This window comes from Heterocephalus glaber, unplaced genomic scaffold (genome assembly GCF_053883595.1).
Source record: "Heterocephalus glaber isolate CG9 unplaced genomic scaffold, H.glaber_assembly_v1.0 deba00001564, whole genome shotgun sequence".
NCBI classification, from domain to species: Eukaryota; Metazoa; Chordata; class Mammalia; order Rodentia; family Bathyergidae; genus Heterocephalus; species Heterocephalus glaber.
The window spans coordinates 9,261,112-9,269,344 of NW_028258351.1; the positions used below are offsets into that span (position 1 = coordinate 9,261,112).

At 40.6% G+C, this 8,233-nt stretch overlaps 1 pseudogene; it reads right to left on the reverse strand.

Moving 5' to 3' along the window:
- Positions 1–4,211: 4,211 nt before the first annotated feature.
- LOC147823820 (protein tyrosine phosphatase type IVA 1 pseudogene) lies at positions 4,212–6,022 on the reverse strand (annotated as a pseudogene).
- Between the last annotated feature and the right edge of the window lie 2,211 nt (positions 6,023–8,233).

The window sequence follows — 8,233 nt, forward strand, 5'->3', positions numbered from 1 at the left end:
GGTATATCTTGTTATCTCTCTGTGTCACTCTTTCTCTGTCTCCCTCTCTCTCTCTTTTTCCTGGCTACCAAGAGGTAAGCAGCTTTCCTTTACCACACCCTTCTGCTATGATGTTTCTCCATGGCCACAGGCCTAAAACAATGCAGATAGCTGACTGCAGTCTGAGCAGGTATTTTGTCACTTCAATGAAAAGGTGACTGACACAGCTCTGAAACTTTCCTCAACTTCAACCCTTGAGGGAGTAACTTTCTTTTAGTACTCATCTTGTCATAGTTTTTATCACACTATATTCTTTTTTTTATTCATTAAATTTATTGGTACATTTTAGGTATACAATATTGTTGGGAGCAATGCTACATAATTTTAGGGAAAAATCATTTGATTAGGCCTAGTTCTCCTGCCTACAGGCCAGCTATGGCATCTTGAGACATAATTCCATTCTGGCCCCCGGTCACAACTGAGACCTCAATGATCTGGTGATGCTGTGATGCTCCAGGACAAGATTACACCAGTTGAAGATATCCTGGGAGGAACAAATATCTACTCAGTTCCTCATTGCTCCTGGATTGTTATATCTTGTTTACACGGATGTACTGAACTCTCTGCAGGTCATTTGTTACATCTGTTTCTCCCGATGTACTGGATAAAAGGTGGGGTAAGCTGGGGGCTTTCGTTTTTGCCACCCAGAGCAGTACTGATCAGGCCCAAAACTCAGCTTCTTCTCAAAGTCTCATTTTTCTACCTTTCCTGTATAATAAATTAATTTGCCTTGTGCTGCCATGGGTCGCAGGAGACTAGGACTTACTGCAGAGGTTCTAGTAACGTCCCCTTTCCCTGTTCCCTACACAATATGACGACATTCATCATTGGGAATTTGTACCTTTACGTGATATATCTTGGTTCTTATTTTTTCCCCAATTCCCTGCCTTCCTTTCAACCCCTCCACCCCTCCCTATTTATAAAGACTTAGTTTCTATTTTTCCCTTTTCTCATATTCTTTCCTTTCTTTACCCCTAATCATATTATTCTTAATTAGTAGTAGTAGTACTTGACATTTTTCTCCTGTGAATTACTTGAGTATTTTGATGCTTCAGATGAGGTTGTATTTATCTTTTGTGTTTGGTGCTCAGGGATGGTTATTTATTATCTTCAGTAGTTATTATGTAATACATAAGAGATGTAAGTGGGGGTTTTGACTAAATGGCAGCAGCAGAGAGGATAGGAGAGTTAGAGGGATTTTTGGAGAACAAGGTTGAAGATGGGACTGCATAGGATGCATACTGGGGGTCTTTAACATGTTCAGAATGGGGCTGTACATGCTTGATTGTGCCGTGCTGCCTGATGGTGCTTCAAGCCAGCAGGAACATGTTAAGTTGGCAGAATGGGAGGTCCAAATAGACTCAAATGGCTGGAAGGGCGCAGCGTTGGAGCTGAGTAAACTTCCACTTGAATCCCACCATAGGAATGTTATGGATTCATTCCATAACATGTTATGAATGCATTCATTTTTTGAAAAATTCTCATTGATGTCCCATGGTGTCCCATAACCTGTTCTAAACACTGGAAGTGTGGTGAGAACAAGTCAGGTGTTACTTTCGCTTAAGGAGCTTCTACTTTAGAGGAAGGAGATGAAGTAAACAAATAAGTATTCCCCAGAAACTGTGTTGGTACAAGAGCTAAAGACAATGTTTTGTTCATACACAGAAGATTCAAGTGGAAACCAAGTGTCATCTTGTTCCCCCAGGACTGCCAAGTGTAACACAAATTACTGGGCTTTCCACCTGCCCAAGAAAGAATCAACAACCCTCAGAGGTTTTCCCAGGCGTTGGTACATAATTATCCTTATGGTTTTAACTTGTGGTGCACCTTGTGTTGACAATTTAAATAGACATTTAAATGTTGCTGGTCCATAATGCATCAAGAAACTTGCTTTCCCTTGTTTAAACTGAGAAGCTCAACAAGACCCATGCCTGAAGAGACATCTACCCCAGATGTGAAGTAAGGGAATAAAATTCACAAATGCTATTTACTGAGCACTCATCATTCTAGCTTTTTACAGATAGCTGCATGTCTAATGCTCCTAACAAGGCAGTAGGGGGTTTGTCAGAATTCCAGTAGTCAAAAGGAAGAATTCAGCATGATGTCGCAGGGGGATCATCTCTGCTTTACTCTCACATCTACTTCATCCTTCACCCTTTGCTAACCATCTTCCCCTGTCTCAAACAGTAGGGTAGGAGAAAAGTGATGAGCAGAATGTTGAGAGAGAAAGAATTCCTTTGGCCTAGTCTGAGTCAGGCATCTCTCCAACTGATAGTATAAACAAAGCTGCTAAGGGCCCTTTGTGTGTTTTCAAGGAGTGGGGCATTTGAAGAGCCATTTACTTAGGAAATTACACATGCTTTCCAAAAAAGACATTATTATCATCTTACAGATGTAAAACTAAGCCACAGAGAGGTTTAGTAACATGACAAAATAACAGTTAAATGGTAGAACCAAGATCAAACTCCAAGGCTGGTGCTGTCACATGGCACACATTACTGTCAGGGTAAGTCCAAATTCTTAGAAAGTAATTTTTATTCCTTTCTTGGCACAGATAAATGAGCTTTTGAGAGCACAAAATTCTGCTTCATCTAGTATGATTTTAGCGATCAGTTCGTCATTAGTAAAGAACTGTTTCGAGCTAAAGAGTAGATTCTGGTGCTCAATCAAATCAAAGGTGGGATCCTCCACCAAAAACTGTAAATTTTTTAGTGAAAGTGGAGATACACCATATGGGCCTTATTTCTGGCTGTGTGCTAAGGTCATAAAGTTGGAAAATAAGACTGATGCAAGTATAGTATAGTGGACAGGAGTAAAAATCTGGAGAGTGACAGATCTGATTTACACCTGGCTCCAATGCTTGCTATATGACCTTGGGAAAATTAATTTTCTTTTCTGAGCCTCATTTAATCATAACTCCTACCTTATTGTTGAGCGAACTAGAGGAAATTTTACATACATTCTTACTCTTAGCAGAATGTTCTCAAAAGTGGCAGCTACCACTATTATGAGATTCTGTTATCAGGGATATATGTTTTTCTGTTCCTTAGAGTAAGGCACTATAGATAGCACATGCAGAAGTATACTGGATTACTAAGAAAATACTACAAAATAAATGAAAAGGAGCCTGGACGTGTACATATTTTATTCTGCTTGATATTATAAATTGAACCATGAAGAAACTCTAGGGCTTAAGCTAGCATTTCTGTCAGCTCAGTGACCTTGTGTAGGTTTATGACTCCCATATGGAGGTCAAGAAGCTTAGTGAGTGACCAGTTCCAGCCTAAAGAGTCATTAGCTAGGGAAGGGTCAATAAAGACACCACATTCTTATGTAATTTCTGCACAAGGTGATAAAGAACACAGCAATTTGTATAAATGGCACTGTCCCCACCCACAAGGCTCCTGCTACCAATGAGAACTTTTGTGAGGTGAGGGGGTTGTTATTGGCAATGACCAGTATGTGTTCAACTGTCTCACAGACCAGATCCCCTGCCCACGATGCCCTGAAAGTAGAGCGTGAGACCAAGGCTGAGGTTGGTGTCAGGGACTGTACGATAAGATCTGGACATTATAAGAATGACAAGCATGTGGCCTCATACCTAAACCCTTCCATTCTTTACCAGATCCAGGTAGCAGGTAAGAATCTGAGCTCAGGAGCCAGATCGCCTAGGCTCAGGTCCTGACTCCAACTTAGTAGATATCTGTGTGAATGAGTGCAAGTTATTTAACACCAACATCATGTTGCTGAATAGAGTTCCCTTTGAAGACAACGCAGATGGCATAAATAGGATGAGATCTTACTGTCTATCCCATGGAACTGGGCTGGCATGTGCAACCTGAGTCATGGCACAGATATTTGGAAGCCTAAGCCCTGATAAAGGGCTGAACTTTCTGGACTATATAGACACTTCTTAATCATTGAGTAATGACATATTTTCACACAAGCTTTGAAGCCAAGGTAAACATCTTCTACCTCATAATCAAGATTACTGAAGACTGGAGGCCACTCTTGACAATGAGAAGTGTGGTGGGGTGAAAGGGGACTGCCATGTACCACATTTATGACACGTATACATGTGTATATCTCCCATTTCCACCCCTTTTGTCAAAAACATTCTCTGAGATTATCTCTATTTTACACATGAAGAGATGGTAACTTGCCTAGGTTTACACAGTTTCTTTTTTTTTATTTCATTATTTATTTAGATGATGTTTAAGCTCTCACACTGTTTTTACAAGTGAACATTGACAATTTATTTGTCCCACAGAACTATAACCACACATTCCCAGACAGTATAAATATATGGTTGAACTAACATTAATACACATCACCATTTTATCAATTACATAATAAAACAAATTATCAAGTATCCAAATATTAAATTACACAGCTCAAAAGGCATATAAAATATTAGATGTCTGCTCAATTCATTAGCAGAAACTCACTTCTGTTTTTTGCAAGAGGTTGGGAAAAGAAGGAAAAAAAATCACACTTCAAATAAAAATAAGTTGGTAAACAACTTCTGATAAGTATGGAAAAAATTACAAGAATTTCAGAAATTTTATGATTAAAAATTGTTCTAGCTACAATAACAAAGCATCTATACCTTTTAAAAAATATTTACTAAATTGAAGAGCATATTCTACATGTTCTGCACAAGACAAAAGCAACATTTTACTAAAAATATTGAATAGCCTACTCCTAGTCTTTTTTCAGGCCCTCCCTGTTAAGTTGCACCTCGGAGTACAAGCATTAAATTAACTGTAAGGCTTTTTTGTCTGAGACATTAAAGGCATGTGCTTCTGTAACAGTGTAGATTTTCAAAATGGAGGTTTCCCAGAACAGCACAAAGTAAGACTTGTAGAAAGACATTAAATAATCACCATAAGACTTGGTAATAATCAAAAAGAACAATCAATGTTTAAGTAAACCTGATGCATACTGGTATGAGTGTGAGATGTAAACATAAAGTGAGCGGGCAAATAGCCACATAGGCCCTACCATGTTTGAAATGACTGAAGGAATAAACCACAGGTCTAGAATATTCTTAGTTCCTGGAATTTTGGTTCTATGTGATACTAAAAATGTAAGAGTACTGTGCTGGGTATTTTGGCACCTAATCTTTCTAAATTTCTTATGTATCATTAAGATTCTGCCATGGGAATATCATAACTCAGTACTGCATGATTTCAGGAAAGTCAATTGGTACAAATGATAAGCACAATTTAAATGCTGAACAGTAAGAATCTTGTGGTAATTGTCCAAATGTGCTGATCATAACCCAAATACAGAGATTGCGATTCTGTTAAGCTTGTGTATAGCCTGTATAACTGCTGTGCAACGCTCCTACGGAAGCTTCATTAGACTCATTCACCGAGCCAACACATGGGGCTAATCTGTATGACAGTCAGGTCCTGCCTCAAACGGCACGTCCAAGGCAGTCGCATCAGGCACCCCAGTTTTATTTCATACAGCAGTTGTTCCTGTGACCGTTGAAGCGCAGCCGCATTTTAGGACGATACTTCTCCGGATGTAAGAGTTGCTTGCTGTTAAAAGCTCTGCGCCGCTTTTGTCTTATGAACTGTACTGCATCTTTGTATTTCATTCCACCTTCAATTAATGCTAGGGCAACAAGCACTGGAGCTCTCCCCAGGCCTGCAACACAATAGACAGCAATACAACAACCAGGTTCTTCACGAAGCTTAATTTTTACAAGATTTAACCAGTCATCAACAATCTGGTTGGACGGTGGTGCATCATCATCAAAAGGCCAATCAAAACCATGGACGCCTTCCTTCTCTACAAGTGTAGTGTCATACGTTGCTTCACATACTCTTACTATTGTGGTAACTCCATACTTCTTAAGTTCCTCTACAAACTTGTTTAAGGTTGCATTGGTTGGATTGCGTGTAATGAGGAATCTCATGCTCTTTCTTGTATGTGACTTCCACAGGAGCTGGGCGGTTCATTCGAGCCATTATTAATTTAGTTAAAAAAAACTTAAGAGGATTACGAAAGATTTTAAAACTTGAATAGAAATGATGCAAGCAACTGAAGTCTACTTCAATATACTCCACTTGAACTTCTCAGTGCTTTGAGTATGGTGTTGGGAGTACTGGGAAATGGAATCAACCTCCTAACAAGAAGCAGCAATCCTTCAATCCAGTAATACTGAGGCAAGAGAAAGGAAGTGCCCTAAGGTTACCCCATCCAGGTCAGAACTCTTGTAAAATGCTCTACGATTTCAATTCACCACTTCTGTGTCCAGGTGAGCCTCTCTCCCGGGGTTTCTTGTTGGAGCAGTAATGGATCCCTAGAGTTCACTTGTTTGCATAGAGGTCGTGCTGCCCCTGGCAGTAATCTCCACTGCCCTTCAGAAACTCCATAAATGTGTGACCAAGAACACCACAGAAAGGAATATGTCTACTCACTGAAGATTGTGGCCTAATCATACAGCCGGTCCCGAGGCGGCAGCGGTCGTGGCGGGTGGCGAAGGCACCAAGCGACCATGCACACAGCGGGCGAGAGTGCGGGCGAGAGCGCGTCGCGGACCAGCGCAGCCAGGCAGCCAGTACGCGCGCCGGGTCTACACAGCTTCTTAATCACCTAAATCTTTCTGACTCCAAATCCCAAACTGTCTTCCACACAACGCTTAAGCTTTTTCCTTATTGACTCCCAACCACTAGATTTTAATCCAAATATTAATATTACAGGGCTCAGAGTTTGGCCTTGGAATGGCTCTTTGCTTCTCTCTCCAATCTCCACAGAACTATCTAGAATTCCTCATTTGGTCAAACTACCTGAAAGGCTAGCAAGTAGATTCCCTTGGGTGAATAAGCCTCACACTTTGTTCAGATGGGGGTGAGGAACCTGTATCTGATTATTTCTTCTGGCTAACTTATACAAAAGACTTAAGCCTTCTTTTATTACAGGTTGTCAGAAATGCCGATCCAGCTTTTATGGTTAAGTTTTCCTTTTGCAAAGCTGTTTGGAAGTACACACATATGACAAGGATGGCTCTGGGGAATGCTTCCCCAGTAAGTAAACACCCAGTCAGTCTCTATGGATTTGGCCACAGTTAGGGAGGTGAGCCTCTCTGGAAGTGGCAGAGGCCGACTGGCTCTTTAGCAGACTCATTTCTCCTTCCCAACAGCACGGTGCATCACATTTCGCAGCTTTCCTTGCAGTTAGCTATGGCCAAGGAGCTGAGTTCCAGCTAATAGAATATAGGCAGATATGATGCACCCTACTTCCCCACCCTGACTTCCCTTCTCCTCTTGGACAATCCTCTGTACTCTTCTTCCTATTGCTAGTTGAAGCACAAAGGAAAATTATCTTGGATGCCACATGTTGAACTTGTTGAAGACCATATGATGGAAAGAGACTGATCCCCAGATTATCACTTGGAGAAAAGCTGCCTGCTGTTCAAGATATGAGTTTTGGATTTCACACCAGGTAGGAATAAAATTCCACTGAGGCAAGTCAGCTAATTAATATAATGTGAATTCTAATTAATTGCATCTCTTCTGAAAAATCAGTTTGACCTCTTTTTTTTTATCCAACATCATCACCCCCGTGTCTCCCCCTTCCACTGCACTCCCAAAGACAGTAATTTTCGGATCCTATCTTGAAGTCACTATTAATTTTTTCTCAATAATGGTGTCGGTGGAACTGTTAAGGAGTATTATACTCCTGTTACATTTAAGTAGTGCTAAGCCATATTATAATTCAGATGTAATTTCATTCTTGCCTGTATTAATTGGCTTTCCATCACTGTGACAGAATATCTGAGATAAAGCACTTGTAAGGAGGAAAAGTGTATCCTGGCTCATGACTTCACAGGTCTCAGCCCATAGTCTGTCAGTTCTGAAGCTTTCAGGCCTGTGGTAAGGTAGGAAACCATAGCTGGAGTACGTAGCAGAGGAAACTGTTGGCCTCATAGCAGCTGATACATGGGGGACATTTATTCAAACCATAAAACTACTTATAGGATGGTGAGGCCCAAGAACTTTGGGGTTCTATCATGATGCATTTTTGTTTGTGTGGGAGAGGAAATATTTATGAGCCCTGGGGATTTTAACACGTGACTGAGAAAATGAATCTCAGTGACGAGAAAAAGGTAGGGTTGACAAGTGTTTTGCAGTTAGATTCGTTGGTAAGTGTAGATTTATAGGCCACCAGTGACTCCATT